At 44.0% G+C, this 20,381-nt stretch overlaps 1 long non-coding RNA gene across 1 annotated transcript; it reads right to left on the bottom strand.

Annotated features, from left to right (window-relative positions):
- Positions 1-1,419: 1,419 nt before the first annotated feature.
- LOC128795530 (uncharacterized) lies at positions 1,420-15,529 on the bottom strand. The gene is made up of 4 exons (XR_008433584.1): positions 13,842-15,529; positions 13,163-13,227; positions 3,592-7,700; positions 1,420-2,125 (listed from the first exon to the last, which is right to left on the bottom strand). It is a non-coding gene; the product is annotated as an uncharacterized LOC128795530 (long non-coding RNA).
- Between the last annotated feature and the right edge of the window lie 4,852 nt (positions 15,530-20,381).

The following is a 20,381-nucleotide window of genomic DNA, read 5'->3' as shown; positions in this document are numbered from 1 at the left end:
GACCCTGAAAGCGTGAATAAATAAATCCCATTTGGTTCACTGGAAATTAGATGTGTGCAGAGCAGTAGTTTTATCAACGAGGGGTTTTCCCCAAGACAAGCTGTTACCCACAGCAGGAGTAGAGCTCTTGGGTGGAAGCGGAAAGGGAAGTGTGGGGAAGAAAGGAGAGACTTTCTTAGTAAGCCGTGAGTGTAAGTTGTGCAATATTACCAGGTCTGTGAAAGTCTCTAAAATGTGCCCTGGCTGACTTGTTCCTAAAATTTTGTCCTCAATTAGTCAGGGGAATTCTGATTCACTGATTGCTCAGGGTATGGTGGTTACCTACAGGCTGCTTGAGAAAATGGACACCCCACAGCCTCTCAAGATGTGCATCTACAAGAGATCAGCTTCTTTTTATCCCACAGGCAGGAAGAGGCAGAGACTATTCCCTTCATCCCTTATTCTGGTGTAACAGCAATCCAGATTGAAGCAAAAGGACCTCATATAATTTGACAAGTTCCTGTGATCATAATAAATATTCTATTCTTATTCTTCCAAATAACTCTAATCATATTCTTAATAGGTCTAAATTTTTGCCCCCTGTACAAAAACTAGTACTACAGTATTACTCCTATAACCTTGTTTTTTTCCTTTCCTTCCATATGAAGTGTTTTAACTCGACACTGCTTCAGTCCTCTTCATTCCTTCTCTAGAGGGAGGCACAGTGTTGCATCCTGGGTTTGGGTTCAGATTAGGGGTTCTGATATATGTTAGTTAGCCAGTTCTGTGAACCCCTTTGTACACCCGTGTTCCCCCCGCGATGGTTTGCTCCAGGCTGCCTCCCATTGGAGCTTACTCACATCACTCCTGTAACCACCCCCCTGTCCATTCCTGAGAGTTCTGTGTCTGTTACCCCATCCCTGCATTCCCTATTTGTCCTGGAACCCTGTACACACCCCTGTCATGTCCCCATCGGTTACCATAGTCCACGTCACTCCCCTGTTGTCTGTCCCCATTGGGCGAGGGGGGCTTCCGCCCCTGTTGGCCTGCCCCCTATAAAACCCCATGTGCCCTTGATCCCGTTGCCATTTTGTCCACGTGGCGCTAAGGAGAGGCCGCGGTTCTCCATTGCAGCTCCACGTGACAATAAAAGCTCTCCAGCCAACCGCGCAGACAGATTGGACATTCCTTCGCCTCTTTGTCTCGCCCTAGTGCTGGCCACAGAGCATGGCCAGCCCCACCGCTGGCGCGCTGAACGCCACAGCGCCTGGGACATGCGGCAGCCCCGGTCCCGCCAAGAAGCAGAGCCTTAGCTGGGTTCTCCAGAGCTGCCCGGAACCGGGGAAAACAACGCAACACCACAGCACAGTACCAGAACTACAAAAAGCAGTATCAGAAGTGGTGCTTTACTATGTTAATAAGGATGATTTGGCAGTGAATATTACGTACTTTTCCCTCTCCTTTTTAGTCAGACCACAAGTTTCATCAGAGGATGTCAGTAATGCAAATTTCTACCAAACGCCAAAAAAAAATTTCTGTGTTTTTCTCTCTGAAGGTGGTCTTTCATTTGGGCTAACTCCATCTGCATGCCACATCACAAAGCCACATCACAATCTGGCATCCAGACTAACAATGAGTAACATCCAGGCAGTCATGGTATTTTTTGGAGCAGCTCTACGATATATTTTCCTTACATCTACTTGGGGCCAACCACAGCCACAGCCCGTGGCTGTGCTACAATGAAACCCCACAGCATTGCTCCTGATGGGCACATCACTTCCTCTGTCCTGGACCGTGCTGACACTCACAGGCATGGGTCCCTGCCCTGGCCACACGCAAATCTTCTTCTTCAGTGCCCTCTCATCCCATCCATTGAGCACCTAAGCGTTGGTACATAAAACAGTAACACCCATGTAGGGAGTAGGTGTCAAAGAAGATACCTCTCCTTCACAAACATAAGAACAAGGAGAATCTGTGTCCTTGGCAAGCTATCTGCTTTCTTCTATCCTTTTTAAATGGTAAGATAAATGTTAGACTGCATCTATTACTAAATGCAAGGTAAAAATAAAAGGCTTCTGCTACATACCAGACTGATTATAGATCATGGACTGCTAGTGATGGTGATTCATTGCCTTGCAATGATTGTCTAGGAAAAAAAACAGCAGGGATTACTCTCTGTCCCTGAGTGTCAAACTAGATTGTCTTCCTCTCCAATAAAGTGCCCAGGCTCATATGAATACAGGATTTCTCAGGTACCACAGTCACACCCCAGTACTCTCAGCTAAGAGATATTTTGATAATTTATGGCTCAGCTGCTCCCCATATAGCTTCCCCTCAAGGCCTTTCACCATCCTTGTAGGCCTGCCCTGGAAGGTCTCCAACAACTTTATATCTTCTGTTTTAGTACCCAAAAATGCACACAATATCCAAAGTGAGGCCACTCGAGCAAATGACAGAGAGGGACAATCCCCTCCTTTGCCAGGTCACTGTTTATAGGCCTGATACCGATACCCCTCAGGACACGGGTGGCACTCCCGCCTGCCAGGGCATGGCTGACATTTCCATGTCAGTCAGCACAGTGAACTCAGACTTTCTAGACTGAGCCCAGACTTCTAATTCCTTCTGTTTCTCTTCCATCCTATACATATTTGTGTTAAATCACTTCAAATAAGACAATGGGCATGGCAGTGGGAAAGAAAAGGGTCAAGTCCTCCTTGTCCTGCTGTCCTTGTGGGCACTCCTTTCCTGTATCCAGTATATGACCTTTCCCTGAGGAGCCTCTGGGAAGATCCTACCAATTTCCTTCTCCACCTCCTGAGTGCTCCAAAGCCTGCTCTCTGCCCTGCACAGGTCAGTCCACTAGTGGCTCAGTGCCTCAAATATGAGATGTGTCCCACTAACTGAGGAGGCCCCCACCAGTGACAGTCCCAGGCATAGACAGCATGTACAGCCTGAAGCCCTGGCAGCCTTGAGAAGCTTCATCCATCCTTGCAGGGCTCCAGCTTCAGCAGCTGCTGGCACCAAGCCCTGGAGCACATCCCTGCCATTGCTGGGCAGCCGCAAGCAGGGCAACCCTTGACTGAGCACTGTTTCTACCCCTTAGCCTGCAAAGAGTGTGCTCCTGGGAGCCAGATCCCTGGCAGCCGGACCTCTTCTTTTGTTGCACTCCTCTGTTAAGAATTCCTCTCAAGGGGCTACAGAAGCTTTGGCCCATGCTCCAAGTTTGTGTTGCTTTCCTTGACACACTTCTTCACACCTGTCTCAGCTGACTGCCTGTGGTCATTCTCTCCCTGCTCTTGTTCCCTGGGCACAGACCCAGCCCTAGCCTTCAGAGGCAAGTTCAGTCCCTTTTGAGTCCCATTTTCCTCTGCTTGGAGGACTACAGTACTTGAAGATGCCTTCAGAGATTGCCCAGCTGCCACAGCAGTTGCATGGCAGAACTACGTTTCGTGTGCTGCTCCAGCTCCATCTTAAAACTTGAGATGCTGCTGACTGAAAAGCTCTTCCAGAACCCTGTACTTGGGACAGCTACCAGTCCACTTCAATTTTCCAGTCTCAGTCTTTTTTCCAGTCTATTTATGGACACTTATTCTTTTAACAAGTGCCTGTTACCTGGAGTAGTTCATTCCTGAAGGGATACTTTCTTCTTTAATGCAAATATACAAAAAATAAGGAAAGCAGCCCCTTGCAATGGCCCAAAAGTTGAGCAGCACTCCTTGCCACAGCTTCTACTCCTGACTACAGGCAACTTACAGACGAGGCAATGCCAGCCTTCTCAGAGGTAGGCAAGGACAAGAGAAAGCAGACAGCAAGAAGAGGCTTAAGCTGTGCCAGGGGACATTTGGGTTGGACATTAGGAAGAACCTTTTCCCCAAAAAGGGGGATTCCATATTTGAATGAGTTGCCCAGGGCCGGGGTGGAATCCCCACAGCGGGAGTAGGCCAGGAAAGGAAAGCCTGGGCGTGGCACTCAGTGCTTCGCTCTAGTTGCCGTAGTGGGGGTGCGTCACAGGTTGGACGCCATGGTCCCAACAGGGCTCTTGCAAGGCGACGGATGCCGTGCTTCTGTGACATCGCAGCCCCTGGGCACAGTGCGGTGGCTGGCATCTGCTGCCAGCCCGTGCCCAGAGCCCGGGCAGAAGCGGGCGCGCACAGAGCGAGGCCAGAGCCTGTGTGTGTCGCGCAGCAGCACCATGGCCGGCCAGGGCTTCCCCTGGCTTCTGCCGCTTGCGCTGCTGGTGATCTTGGACCGTCCCCTGGACACTTCCAGCCGTCCTGCCGGGGACGCGGGTACCTCGGCTCTGCTTGCCGAGGTCCCGGAGCAGTGGGACGTGTGCCCAGCGACGACCCCCTTGGAGCACGTAGAGCTGCTTTCTTTGAGCTGCGTAGCCCTGGACCTGCTAGTGACGGGCGTCTCGCTCAGCTGGTGGCTGCGAAAAAGGCTCTGCAGCTGCTGGCGAGAGGTCAGGGAGGGAGGGAAGTCAGGAAGGTGGGATGGTGCCGGGGGTGGAGCCGGGAGCTGTCCTAGGCCTTGAGCCAAGCCGGTGTCGAGCGAGACCTGAGAGCCCCCGCAGGGGAGCAAAGTTGGGCAGGTCCACGGGATCCTGAGCCTCTTGGGCAGCCCTTTGCCCAAGGCCCAGAGGCAGCGGGAGGAGCTCAGCCCCTGAGCACGAATCGGGCCGGCTGAGCCCCAGAGACACCCGGCAGAGCCTCCGCCCGGGGCAGCCCAGCCGGGCGCGAGTGTCTCCCGCAGGGGCCAAAGCCAACCCGAGAGGCCTCACCCCTCGAGGCCCCTCTGCCCCCTCGCATCAGGCTCCCTGTGTTATGCCCTCCAGGAAAAGCACCAGAGCCCCTCGGCCTCTGCAGGGACGGGCTGCCAGCGACACGGCTGCTGCAAGGAACTGCTCCAGCTGCTGAGGGACAACCGTGCCCTGATGCGGCTGTGCGTGCGCCCTCTGCAGAGGCCCAGAAAGAAGAAACCAAGGAAATGGGGCATTTGGAACAGGAGGAGACTCTACTTCTCCCCTGGATGCTGCCTCTCCAGCCCAGCTCTCCATTTGTAGATCTCTGCTGGGGATGCATGACCAGTGCTCAGCCCGGGCACTGCAACATCCCCCACCATAGGTGTTAGTGAAGCCCCCCAGTCTTAGGCTTAGGTTTAGGGTTCCCAGCAGTATGCTCCCCGAGAAGTTGTAGTTTCTCATAGAGTTCAAGTTGTCAAAAGTTGATGTAGTCTTAGGCATAAGGTTCTCTCCCCTGTCGTCTTTGCACCCCCTAGCTGTAGCTCTTAGGAGAAGTCCCAATCAGAAAGTTCTCACCCTTTCTCTACATTGGCACTGTACAATTTTTTATTGCTGTTGCATCAGAGAGGGGACAGAGCCATTGCATGGTTTTGCACCAGATCTGCAGAGCAGCTGGAATGGGAAGAGCAGTGCTTGAGAGGGAGAGTATGGAGGGCAGGTGGGAAGAAGACTGTGGGCAATATTCTCTTGCCTCCATCTTTAAAAGAAGCTCTGATTCGATCAGTGTCCTCACTGTGCCAGGGGGCCCCCAAAGGCACAGGGAGGTGTTGTCTGGGTGGTGTATGCTGGACAACTCAAAGAAGTCCTTTATCAGGAAGAAGTTTGAGACACACACAAGGCTGCCTAGCATTTTTTCTATTCTTCTTCTATGTTTCTACCTTTCTAGGAAGCCCTCCACCCCTTTCATGCTAAGTAAAGAAAGATAGGAGCAACTTTCTGTAAGAAACAGAATATTCATTCTAAATTAGGTCCTTACTGCTCACAAAAATTGAATAAAACAACCTTAAATTGAACAGATGTTAATACTCTACCAAATTACTGCAGCAGCTCCTATCCATTCCTTCAGCATCCATACAGCTTCAGAAAAATCCAACCAACCCAAACATCTTTAATTCTCATCTCCACTTGAAAACAGCCTTGCTGCTCCTTTCTCTTCAAATCCCCCTCCTGCTAATAGGCATCACTTTAAGGGGCATCCTGCCACAATGGACCAATAGCTGGAGCCATAGCACCTGAGGTTCTGCTCTCCATGTGTATTTGAGTATCTGATTATTCCCTTTGTTTTATTTTGAGCTCCTCTGTTTATAATGCATCAAATAATATTTTCAGTCTGCTATTAGAATACTTGGAGTTTATCATATCCTTCTAATCCCTTGAATCCTTAATCCTCAAAATAAATTTCATTAGATGTTTTCAGCACTCACAGCTCAGAAATTTGAAAATAAAAGCCATTTTGACTAAAAGCTCAGAATTTAAATAAATAAAGTCAGCCAAAAACCAGCTCACAACACATTAATTTTAATTAATTTACAACTATCCCATTATTTGATTGGATTTTAGTGTAAAGGCTCAAATACCATTATTTAGCTTTTTAGTGGCTGCAACCCTCAGCAACTGACTGCAGTAGGCATTTTAAGAAACAAGCCTAGAGTTTGAGTGTCAAGCCACTAACACAATGTGTGTACCCCAGGTGGCTGAAATACAGGACTTATAAAGGGACTTGCTGACATCAGAATGTCCTCTCCCTGCAGAGAGCAGTTTGGACAAGCAGGAATCCTTTTGAGAGCTCAAGGAATTCAGACAGTGATCCCCTCAAACTACCCTATGTCAGAAGCAATACACAATTTCATTTTTTCTTCACACCATGAATTCATTTGCCATTTTTAACTCTCCACTGAATACCCATTCTTTCCCTTCAGCAATGATTCCTGACTTTTATTTAACCTCTGTGCCCCTCATTCTCCTGGATAAGGAGCCAAGTATGTACACAGATAGAAGGAAATTGAACCTGCACAAGAACGTGAGCTGGGGTGTTTTTGGAGGGTCTCATGTGTGAGTTTGTATGTGGGTCAAAATATGGTATGGGAAATGCTACAAATATTTGTTTAAAAAAATACATTTTAAAAGAAGAACCAATTCTATGTGTGCCTTTGGAATTTTGCTTTAAAGGAATGTGCACTTGCAGATGACTCCAAACTGAGCTCAGGTCTTCAACAAACATTTTTTGTTTGTTTTTTCATTGGATCAGACAACAAATCACGCCTCTGAGACCCACTCTGATTTGGAGGACTTCCAAAAGGTCTTTGCAGGTGGTCTCAGTGAAGATTTTGGTTGGTCTGTGTTTTCCCCAGAGCTCAGCCCTTCCTCCAGTGCAGTGTTTGGGCTTCACATTCTGTTCCTCTTTTCCTTTCTGCCAGTCTCTCTCCAACTGCCACAAAGACAATTGCTTCTTTCAGGTCATTCCTCAGACATAATTCCAGTTCTCCAGAGTCCATATATCTTACAGATTTGAAAACAACCAAAACCACGTGGACTTGAGACTACATTACTTTTATTTCAGTTCTTGAACCACCCTTTCCACCATGCCATCTTAGAACTGGGTTTGCACAATCTCTGCAATATTGTTCCGTGTGTGGATAGCAAAAAACAGCAAGCCTGGAGCAAAAATGAGCAGTCCAGATAAGCTCAGGAATTAACACTGAATCAACAGGAATCTGTTTAACCTGCCCATCTACAGGACCAAAACAAAGCACAATTAATCTGCATAAACAGAACGAACGGAACTCTTTGGAAACTTCGCCCAAAAACGCGGCCCGTGGAGGACTCTGTTCGGAGGGCCGCGGTGCCATCTAGCGAGAGGAAGGACTCACTGCACCATTTAGATCCCGCAGCAGCAACACAGAAGACCTGGAATTACCTGCTGGAAAGGTTGAAATGTTGAAAAGGTGCACCGCAGGAAATAAAATGCCTTCTCGTGATGCCACTTTTTTGATAAAGGAAAGAAATAAACAGATTTTTTTAGCAACACCTGAATATTCATTTCTATGGGAATATTTCTTTATCTCTTCTTGGCTTCCCCATTATACATATATATTCAAAATTACTGGAAATATTTTTAGTTATGGACTGTTTTTTAAAATAAGCAGTAATTTTTCAGTGCTTTGCCTTCAAGAACTTATATGACAAGTGATTACAATGACAATTGATCAGATTAAATCAGGTTTCAAAGTTGATTTTAATCCTATTGCTTTTTTGACTCCAGTAAGTCTGACAGACACCCTGTCTGGCAGTAGTTTAAAAAATTCTTATGCATGACTACACACTGAAAAATCTATGATTTTTCATAGAGATACATTTCTATATACAGGCAAACATCCCAAAAGATTTTAGACCAAAGCTGAAAGAGCCCAACTTCTGCAGAGAAAAAGTCCAGGCAAAAGAATAGAATATGTCTGAAAGAAAAAAAGATGAGATGCCTTAATTATCTGTAGAGGACAGACCTCAAACGTTGCTCATGTGCAACCCCTTTGCACTGCTGTGTCACATAGCCCAAGACACAGTACCTTGTGGGTGTACATTACTGCAAATATGTGTTTAGCGTGAGCTGCAGAAAAGTGCTTAGAAACCTAAAAATCTTTGTGGCTGTTTATTCATGTCTTGTGTCTGGTATTGGAGTTCCTCTGTTGTATATTGATCCCGAAAGTTTAGTTCACAGATTGCCACTTCCTCGTCATTATTAAATCCATAGGCCCCTTTGCTGTGGAGCACACCTGGTGCAGGCAGCCTGGTTTGCAAGCTGCAGTGTGAGATGCAGATTGAGCTCTGGGTGGGAGCCCAGACAGACAAGACCGTGAGCTGCCGACCCTTCGCATAACAAAGAGGGCAAAGAGCGGTGGCAGCTGGTGAATGGACACTGAGAGACTTGGGAGGAAGAGCGAGACTTGTGAGCAGGTAGATTGCGAGGGGAGAAAAGCCCGGGGTTCCTTTGCTGGGGATACTCCTTGGAGGCACCAGCTCGGGCTGTTCGTGTGTTACCGTGCCCTGAATAAATGGCTTTATGGAACGAGATGTCTCTGACACTGCCATGGGAAACCCGGGGTCGAACTGGTGAGGAAACCTAGTCTGACCGTGTGAATGGGGGATGAGGAGAGTCAAGCTGGGCTCCCATTGGAGCTGCCCAGTGTGGAGGGGCTTTGGTACCAGCAGTGAAAGTCTCTGGCCTTGGGAGTGTGACCAGAAGAGAGGCTCAAGGATGCTAGGAAGTTTGCTTAACATTCTTTCAAGCCTGTTTTGAACCATGTGAGGTGACCAGTTTTTCCCTGAGTATGCTGTTCATCTCTTGACTCTTCCCAAGTAAAGTCCTCTGCATCTTCTCAGATGAACAAATTGTGTATATCAACACCTTCAAGTTTGTTGTTGCAGCCTCTACAGGTCATGGTATTTAGCTCCATGAAAACAGCAGGTACCCAGCAATGCCTGAAACAAATTTCTGGCAAATACATACATATTTGTCACTCAAAATTTGCTCTTTTATTTTGACAAGCTGTAAGAAAGATCCCGACAGAATTATGACTTCACAGCTCACAGCTGTTATTTATGCTCTATAAAATGTCACCAACATCTGCTACCACAGTGAAATGCAGAACTTCGAAGCAATCTGAAGTTCAGATGTAAACAAACAAAACCATTTTCCAAACAATGGTTTAAAAGGCAATAACACTGAAATAGTCTAAGTATTTTAAAATTTAAAAGGGTATCAATCTGTTGAATTTTTATGGAATGAGATGCATATGCGAATATAAAACTTCAGTTTCCCAAATGTAAATCGTATGTGACTGTCTGGATAAAGTCAAGGTTTTCAAAGATAGTTTCTGTGTTTTGTCTGCTGTGTTGGCACTCCTGGTCCTCACATTTAATATTCACAGAAAGACAGGTGCCCCTTTACATAGTGCCTTAGGATGTATCACTTCTGGGCAATTCAGAAGTGCCACAGGCACACTGACAGTCACATCCAGAAAGGGATGTCCTGGGACACTGAGCCAGACTTGCAGGCACCTCCTTTGAGGCCTCATGTCACACAGCAGCCATCCTGACCTGGCTGGGAAAAGGAACATGCATTATTTGCCTTAGGGCAGCCAAATTACTCCAGCTGTTCTTTCAAGCATCTGGAAATGGCCCTGATCAGTGAAAAAGCATCAGTTGTTGCAATCCAAATACCTGAAACTTTAGAAATATCTTGTGAACACTTTGTGAAAATGTAAGGGCCTTGCAACCAGGGATGCAAACCTAAATGTATGTTTCCAAATACACACAGTCCAATTTTTACAGCATGCAATGGATCTCCACACCCCATCTTTAGTATCCTTTAGTAAAAAGAACTTGCTGACCCGGAGCAAAAGAAACTGTCCTCATCTCCTAAATGAAGTACAATCTTCACTTCTTGGGCTTTTCTGAAAGGAGTCCCTGCAAAAACAGTCAGCAAGGAACACTGCAGGAAGCATTGGAAGGTCAAAGGCTGGGCATCCAAACCACTCTTGTCAGTTTCTTGGGATATACTGACAGCCAGTTTCTAAAAATAAGCTAGATGGTGAGACAATGATGAGAATAAAACAATGAGAGGAATGATGAATTTGTCTTTACAAACAAGCTATGGGTCTGCTGGTAGGTAAACTAGCACTGAGAGATAAAAGAAACAATGGGAAGGATCCCACTGATTGATGAATGGAAGAAGAGATTTGCTTTTACAAATAAACTTTAGGTTTGCTGATAAATTAAATTGGGCATTGAAAGATGAAAGAAACAATGGGGAAAACCCCTAAATTCCATAAGAATTAAAAATTAAAAGGGAGGGTTATACATTAGTGGGAAATCTTTGGTATCACGCATTTCAGGAAGTCTGTACCTCTCAAGTACCTCAGCCAATGGGGAAAGAGAGAAGGCAAATGTGGCCAGGAAATTAGGATAAAAGAGGAGGCTGTGTCCTCCAAAAATTTGAGAGACCCCAGGAAAATCCCCCTGGCCTCTCCCTTCCTTCAAATAAAGTAAAAGGACTCTTCTGTCTCCTTTTTGGACATAAACTTCTGACGTTTGTGGATTAATTTTCCTGACAACAGTAATGAAAACATTTCCTAAATGTGCAGCTCTATCCACATCCCCTCAAGCTATAGGCTGGTGCCAGAAAAGCCAGAATCCAACAGACCTACTCTTCCTGGAGTCATGTGAACACTAGGTATAGGACGGAGCTGGTGCCAAATGTCATCGAGAGCTTGTAAGTGTTAAAGGAGATCAGTGAGAAGGTTTTCTCCACCTGTGGCACATGGAAGGACTCCAGGGATGGGAGCAGGTGGTGGTGGGGGGCGTGTGTGTTGTAGCCAGGGAGCCTTGCACAGAATAGAAGCAATGGTAGACTTTCTACCCTGAAACACACACTCCTCCACCAATGCTTTGAGATAACAAAAGCTGGACGTACAAAATTTCCTCCCAGGATTACAGTTTTAGCTTGGCATAGGCAGGATCAAGGAAGTCACCATTGCAAGATGACCTTTAAAAATTAGTAACATCTTGTAAACTTCAAATTTACAGCGAGAAGTCCAGAGAGAAACAAAGCTACAGATGGCTCACTACCCTGAGGACCCACGTGGAGAAACAAAACTTGAAGGTGCACAGGGGCTGATAAATCAACCTCAATATTGCCTGTGTGTTCATAGAGCGTGGAGCTGTTGGATGCTCTGAGATTGTCTGTCGCCTTCCAAGGCTATGACTCCTAAGTCTGGCTAGGACAACACTGGAGCTGGGGATAGCTAGAAGCTGGATTTTGAAAATATTACTAGCTGTGAATAGCAGGGTAGCATTTCCACGTAAGGTTTGGGATTAAGGAATAGAATAAAACATTCTCTACTCCATGGACAGTTTCAAGGACTTCAGTAAGATATTTAATGAAAGTGCTGAGATTACAAGAAGCTTCAAGAAAGCTCAGGAGTCTACGGACAGACAAGTAAAGATTATCCTGCTAAACAACTTGTAGGGGTAATTAAGAACCAGATAAGACTGAAGAACCTCTGCATTCTATGTGACATTCAAGGTATGGCAAAGAATGTGACACCATCACAGACAGTACTGTAACTGATTTAACAAAGGGTGTCTAATAAGAAAAAATGCAGATACATTCTGCTTGACAACTAGTAGTAAGGTAGGCCAAAGCCACGTGACTACTTAACAGCAGATGAGGCTGAGCCAGGATGTAACACCCAGGAATAACATGGAATCCTGGGAGCTCTCAGAAAAGAAACCAAAAGTGCTCCAAGAAAATAAGAGGAACTCAGGGAGAATCACATTCCCCTCTGTTTCAGCTGCATGCTGGGTGGATGCAATTTCAGATCTAAAGGACTGGCCTCGTTATTGCAGCCAACAAAGACTACCTCGCTCAGTGCTTGTATGCAGGTAGCCCTATAGTGCAATGGTGTCGCAGAATTATGGATGTTTAAGGGTCACTTCACAGAAAAGACAGGAGTTACATATAAAACCTTTAATCTTATATTCTTTCAGTCTAAAAGTAAGGCCAGCCAAAATAATATTATGATTTGTCAGTGTCTTAACAATTTCAAGACTGGAACAAGCTGGTATTTGCCATTTATTTCCAGAGTACATGGCTAGTCACAGGAAATCTGGAAGTGACTCCAACTGTGATTGTTTATCCTCTCCTGTAAGAGAGGATTCGGAGCCCAAGACAGCTACAGAAGAGCCCATACTGCTCAAGTCCTCTCAAGTTCTCTATTCAAATCTTGTTCATCTAGAAGAGGTTCACTGGATTATTTATGCTATAATTCATATCTGCTGGCCCTCTCTAATAGTGCAACCCCTGAGAAGTGAGGCATTCACTGCTCTAGGGTAAAATAACAGAAAAAGTAATCTTGGGTGTTTTCTGTGAAACATATTTTGCAAGTATTTTAAAAATCAGAAGTTTTATTAGCATCACCTCTCCCAATCCATGACAAACTACAGATCACCAGTAAGATTAGCACTGAAAAGCTGCTGATGCAATAAAAGACCATAACTTATGTAATTGAAGCTGTGTATTTTAAAGGCCAAAGGCATCAACAATGCTGAACTGACAAGAACAAAGATTTGTCAGCCTTTAAAAGCCTTAAATTTGTGTGGTAGACAAGCCACAGATTTTTCAGCATTTAATATAATTTTAACAGCTTAATGATTAACTGACAATTGATTACAGCATGTTCAGTGGCCAGTATGTTTGACAGGTTCATGTCTAAAAGCTATTTGTAGGAGTCTAAATACCAATTTACCTGGACTGCGGCCCCCAAGGAATAACAAGAACCTCCGCAATGTACAGGTAGGTAACACAGTCAAAGCTGGAATACTTACCCACCAGGCACCCTTATCTTGCACCCAAGGTAAAACAGGATCCACACTTCCTCCAACTGAGCTACCTAAATAACCAGAGGAGACAGGTTGATACAGATAAATCACACTTTTATCCCTTGAGTCAAAGGATGTTTAGTTTTGCAATTTAATTGCCAAAGGGGCTTAATGCAGAAGTGCATCAAGAAGCAGCAGAAAACAAAAAACCAAAAAAACCAGAAAAGTTCCTGTACTTTAGCAATGTAACCAGTCCTTCACTGCTTTACCTTGCATATTTTCTGACTCCTCAGCTCATCCTTCCCTTTAGTTCAGATCCTTCACACCACCATGCCACATTTTCCCCCTACTACTTACATTATGTACCACACCTGAATATTCCCTGGCTTCATCCCTGCAGGGAAACACAGAGTAACACCTCCAGGGAGACTATTCTTTTGTAGTGAAAATCAGGCTTAGGATTAAGTGAGGACAAAGTCCTAAAGGCATGGTTGCAGAAAGGAGGGTTAACAGCGATTGAAAGACAGACCAAGCAGTGTGATGCTGCAAGGACGTTTATTGACAAAAGACACAGATATTTATACTTTTTTGGCCTCTGCATAACAATTTCCAATTGTTCTGTCCACATATGATTTAATACATAGCAGGCCATAATGGATACTTTCTCTTTTGTGCAATTACCTACCACAGCAGGCTGTTCTGTTCTTTGGGAGGGGGACACAGTTCCTTCTTTATGTTATCTTTCTCAGTTTCTGCAGTTCTTTCTCACAGCTCTTGCTATACAATCTTCAGCACTTCAAGTGTACTGTTCATGTTGTTTAACTCATTCTGCTCTGCAGCAGTGGGTCATAGGTGAGTTGGGATTGAGCAGTTACAAGCTTGCTCTGCTTGTGCCTGGTGTGAGTAAAAGTGTAAAGAAACTACATATAGGCTCCTTAGCCAAGAAAAAAACTCTCAGGTGATGTTTATTAGCAACACTGTTACATAACATACAATTACTATTTCACAATGTTAAGTTCCTACAGGTTTATTTTTATGCAAGAAGAGTGAAATATTAAATCCAAAAGAACTCCAAAGATGAGGACAAAAATTACTTTTTCATGGCTTGACTCAGCATTAGGTTCTAATCAGGATTACAGTTCTTAGAGGCCCAGAGCAGGCATCTTTACTCCAGCTGCATAAATTCAGGATAATGAAAATATATTATTTATACTTATGAAATACATATGAGATCAAGTTCTCTCTCAGGAAAAGTGCTGTGACTACTGCTGTTGACTTGAAAACCGTAATATTACAAATGCCAGTACCAAAGCAGGTGCTTTACAAATGAATTTATAAAGGGAACCCAGATATCATTCAGATTACGTACCATGAATTTGCTAGAAGATAAACAATTCAGTAAATAGCATTACCAGGATAGCAGTGTGTCCACACATTGAGACAGATGCAAGGTTTAAATTTGCAGATATAATTTGGGGAAGACTATTTAATACTTGACTAATTTAGCTAACAATTTGAAAAACATGCTAATTAAACTTTGCCTGGGGCTGGCAGCTGCTGACAAAATCGCAAAGATGCTGCCATTGAAATGTTTCCATAAGCACTTGGACTGGTTCAAGCGAACAGACACAAACTTACCATGATGTTAGCAGGACTCACTTTTGAAACTTCCTATATCTGATAATTGCAACATTTTGGACAGTTCTGCAATACTAAGTCTATGATTAAATGGAAGTGACACCTGGGTAATAAAGCTAGCAGAAAGTGCTAGATCTTCAGGAATTTATTTTTTAAACTAACACCACCTTGCAGGATTCTATCTTTTCAGCAATAATGGAAGTAATTGATTTTTATCTTACTGGGAGAGGAAGTGAGAGAAATTAGATTTACAAACATTTCATTGCCTGTTGCAGCAGTTACCGACAGGACTCGGGAACACTGGCAATTTCATGTTGAAAAACTGCTGGATACATTTGTACCACTTGAACAGGTGATTCCCCAAATCATTTTCACAAATACAGAGCTGGAGCATTACTGGTAAGATAGAGAAGCAAAATAATCGACAGAACCTTATTATTCCTTCTGCAGAAAAAAACAAATCTTACTGAGAATGCTGCAGATTCAGACAACAGCAGGGAAGGCCTGCAGCTTCTTCATGCTGTGAAAAGCAGCTTTGTCCTGTTTCCACTTGCATGTTAGGAAGATCACGCACTCAACCAGTGACCAAGCAAAACTGCTTCTCTAGTGACCACCCCTTTCAGTTCTCAAATCACCTTTAAAGCTGAACTGTCTGCAGTTCAGAAACACTGTCTCTGACTCGCTGAACAGCAGGTCCTATCAAGGTTCTTCAGCAAGACTGGAATTCAAGTTTCCATTTAAGTTTCTAACACAGAGAGTAAAGATTTGTGAGGGCAGAAAGGAGGAAAGGGGAAGCATTTAAAAATATCTTCAAAAGAGTAGTGAAAAGCACATGAAAAAAAAATAAAAGAAACTTTGCAATTCTAGCTTTTTGAAGTTCAGGAATGATTCCCATCCCTGTAAAACCTTCCATTACCCAAACTCCTCTGGATGCTTATTACATATTTAGAGTATGTTTCCAAGGTGTCCTTTGAGAAAGCACATGCCGCCAGCGTGCCTGAAGCACATGGCTCCTGCACAAATCAATGACATGCCTGCTTTGGCACAGGCAATTGGCAAAATTCAGGAGACCTCAGCAGTATCACAAAAGCTTCACCTGAGCCAAAGGGAAATGTTTCATTTAATCTGAAGGTAGGAACAAAAGACAACCAACTCTATACAGATCAACTGGGGAAAAAAAAAAGTTAAAAAAACTAGAGCCAAGAAGTTATTTTGCTTTTCAGTAGTAGGAAGGTTTTTTTCTTCCTGTCCAGCTCCATCCTTTCAGCTGCTCAATTTTCCCTACCCCTCAAATGGTTCTCACCCTTATAAAGCAGTGCCTCTCAACTTCTCTCAAATTGTTAGAGTTTTACAGCAGGAAAAAGCTGAAAAAACACTTTTACCTCTCAAAAAGACAACATTCTGGCCCACACTCCTAGCCAGCTGGGATCCTGGACCTCAGGGGGCAGAACATGTAATGAAACAGCTTTTGTACCAAAATGCATATAATGATAGTGGAACTGGGGTCCAGCTCAGCCAACCCAAATCATGGGTCATAATCCTGTTACATGGAATGGAACAGACATCCTGAGCCACTAATGTGTAGGAACATCACAGAAGGGAAAGTTTTAGTTTACTCCATGTCCTACAAAGGAGCATGGGCCATGTTTCACGAACTAAGTGCAGATTTGCCAAAACAAAGTAAAACAAGACTTTATCATGAAAAATCATCTTAAGGTTAAAAGTATTCCCAATTTTAATTTGCCCCCCTTTCCTTTTTAATCTGAAGTGCTAATTAGTATTTCCACAACCACTACTAGCATTTTTAAAGAAGGATTTAATGATTTATTTAATATACACAAAAATCTTCATGTGAAAATTACAAAGTAAGGAACAAGGCCTGTATCATCAGCTGCTATTAGCGCAAGACTAAACAAACTTTTACAAGCACTGCATCAGAGAAACTAGCAAGCATTTGATTTTTCTTTATCTCTCTGACCAGAACAGCTGATGGAGGAATTATTATTCCTCTGTTAACTTCCCTGTATTTCTTTTGCTAGATAGAAACCTTCAGACATTTTTTTAGTCTGAAGTATCATTTAGCAATGTCATTTTACTATATTGCCCTTGTTTCTCTCCTGTTTTGTCTATCATTATACAGACACAAATCTCCCAAGTGCTCTCTTTCAAATAAAATGGAACACAGGCTTTTTTAAAAAGGTCATCTTTAAAATTATATACAATAAATTCAACACTGGGAAAAATCTATTTTAACAGCACTTCTTCCTCATCCCACATTTCATCTCCATTGAATATTAAGAAGCACAAATCAAAAGATGGGGCTTGTTGGCTGCTTCAGACTAGAGACATTCCCTTTCACAACCACAGCATTAAAGTCTGATCTAGTGGCATTTCCATAATTATTGAGGCTAAACCGCAAGACAAGGACCACAAGCACTCCATCACTTTCTCCTGAACCCCAAATCTGAGCTATCATTTTCTTCTTAACATTAATTTCCCATTTATGTTCTTCCACTGCATCTGTACAGATACTGAAGAGGGAAATAATCTTTCTTCCTATCGTAAATCATGCAGATGAGCTTATCAAGTCCAAACAGAGTCTCTGGATTGTTTAGGGGAATGGAAAGCTAAAATTAAATTTAAATGTCAGAAGCACATAGATATTCCAATGGCTTTTCAAGATATAAATTAATCAAACACATTTATGATGATATAGAATTAAAAAATAAAAGGTCCCATATATCTCTGCAATTTCTGAAGACTGAATTTTATAGTTATTTAGTTATCCAACAACACTGACTGTCAAGCAACAGAGCATTAGCATGACTTCAGTCAATGGGGCTACTATGCTGCTGCCTCTGAAAATCTGAGAAGGCAGCTCCCTGCAGCACTGTTCAACAAGGATGTCCCTTAACCTTTCCCACAACATCACCTTGCTTTCTCCTCTCTTTCTTCCTTCTCTACATTATTCCCTTTTTGGGCTGTAAATCTCTGCTGCTGGGTGGTCTTTGCTCTCTGCTGCTTTCTGACCCAGAGCATAATCAGATGCCCACTGGCCACAGTGACCAACCTTCCTTGCATACATGAGTCCACAAGTGGCCACCTTCCCAGTTTTCTTAGCCTTTTTCTTCAGTTTTGCTGTCCCTCTGGATAACCATTTGCCCTTTAAATTCATAAAGGAAAGTCAGATTGTCCCCAAATGCTACGCCTGCTCAGACAGTCCATCCCTCCCAAAAATCCCCCTAGGGAAGAAGCCAATGTTTTGCCTCACCTCCTCCAGTTCAAATGCCTTATGGCCTGTAACAAGGCAGGCTTAAGAGATCCTGGGCACAGTACTGGCTGTACCTCTTGCCCACCCACTCATCCCTCTGGCTCTTCCTATAGGGGAGCAGCTCAGTTCCTGCTGTCTGTCATGGGATGGGTTGGGATGGGAAGGAGATAGCTTAGCAAGACTTCATATCCCAAAGTACCACTTTTTGTGCAGCCACAGGAAACCTGCCAAGACCACTACAAGTACTTTCTTCTAGCATGTGGGGAGTAATCCTTCAAACAAGAAAACCAGACTGGCAGGTCTCTCCTCTCTGGGATGCAGAGAGTGGAGCGCTGCCGCTGCCATCGAGCTGCTGCTGAGGCAAGGCAGCACCAGCCTCATGGGAACCTGGGCTGGAGCAGTCAGAGTAGGGAAAATGGGGTTATACCCCACAGGGGAACAGAGCAACTTGGAGACCTGTTCAGACAGAGCTACTGTTCTGTCCTTCCCACAACCATTTGGGGATCACACATATGCCATCTCACCATACAGAGGCTGAGCTGCCTCTCATACTGAAGTCTGTGTCTTTTCTCCTCAGCTGATCCCAAAATTATGTTTGCTGCAGTTGCTGGCAGCTCTCTGGCTCCTGCCATCCCACTATGTTCTTCAGGCTGCAGTGGGATCTGTGCTATGGCAGGCAGGCAGCATGGAATGGGAAAGGCTAAAGAGGAGGCTGATCACACTGTCCATGTGTTAAGTGTCCAGATCCAGGGGGATGGACGTCATACAACAGTCTAATGTGCCAATAATTAAAAGCAGATATTTATCTTCCATGTCCTCAAAAAGACAAGAACAAACTACAAACCAAATGCAAATATGCAAAGTGAAACTGTCATCAAAAGAAGTCTCTCATCCTTGGCGAATACAGAAGGTGAAAACCTCTCCCCCCCTCCCCCCAATGTGGCTCCAGTTTATGCAATATTCAGAAGCAAATCAGTGCTAGCACATACTGCATAGGATAACAATGGTCTTTTTTACTGTTGAGGGAATGGTTATGTACTGCTTAGATGTTGCCATAAAAGCAGACTTGAAACACTGCCATAAAAATTATCTGTCCAAGCACACCACTTTCTTCCCCAACCTTGCAAGAACTATAAAGAAGTAGAAACAAAACACCCTAGTAGCAGACTAGTTTTCAATGAAAAAAAAAAATACACATGCTGAGGAGATGTAAACCTTTCCCTATCTTCTGTAAGTGCAGATGGCTCTTTGTAAATATATATAGAACAGGAACATATTGTTCCTGTTTGTTGTTTGTTAGTTGTTCCTAACATGAGGACCGAGTCTAAGTAACCATGTATTAGTTCAAGGACACTAAAAACCCCATAAATGCTGGAAAATCCTGTGAGGAGAACAGCAAATGCTTTCTGTGCACAAATCAGGACTCTGCCGCTCTCCTACGCTGCTGAAGTTCAAACTTGTAAGCTGGCAGGCAAAGACAAGAGCTTATAATGGCAGAGTGAAGGAAGCTGAGACAGGACAATGGATACCTTCTACCACACCCTAGAGAACCCACAGTACAAACTTATGCCAAAGCCTCATTGTTAAGACATGCAAGATGTGCTCTATTTCTCCAGAACATTTCTCCCCAGGTAAAACAACTTATTTCAACAAATGCTTTTTAAAACAAAAATCTAATCCAAGCAGAAATCCGTGTCATGAATTGTTTCATACACATCTACTTTTTTCAGGTTAATTTTTTCCCATTTAGTGCCTTTTTGTTACATCCAGTGTGAGGATGGTTCACAGCAAGGCTCCACATACAGCACAGCTGGAAATGTGAGTTTCCTCTGTTGATAAAGTCTCTGGGTGTGGTACTGAAGGGGAAAAACCCGAATAAGACAAAGCCCACCAAAATTCCTCTACATATGGAATCTCATTCAAAGGTTCAGCAATTTACTCTGCCCCATCACACACAGTGTGGGAATTAATGGAAGTAATTAATGGAAAGAATTACTTCCATTAATCAGGCCCTTTGCTGCTTTCCTTAGGGATCTTCCATTCCTCTTCCTTCCATCCTGCCAGATGCAGACTGGCATCAAAAACAAGAGGCAAATTATACACATATCTGCTGTGGGAGGCCTCACTGACACTCTAATCTTTCTGTGCTGGTGTGCCAATGGAAGAGGTCCAGCAGAATTTGGCCAGCAAAATTACAGCTCCATCTGAGAAACTACTGCAGGAATTATCATTCAAAACAAGATCCAATCCAAAGGCAGACTTCTGGAGAAAACTTGTAGAGAACCTCAAGCCAATAACCCTCCAATGCCAACTAGA

Source organism: Vidua chalybeata, chromosome 1 (assembly GCF_026979565.1).
Source record: "Vidua chalybeata isolate OUT-0048 chromosome 1, bVidCha1 merged haplotype, whole genome shotgun sequence".
NCBI lineage: Eukaryota > Metazoa > Chordata > Aves > Passeriformes > Viduidae > Vidua > Vidua chalybeata.
Note: the sequence above shows the minus strand (reverse complement) of the source record. Positions and strands in the feature narration are given on the sequence as shown.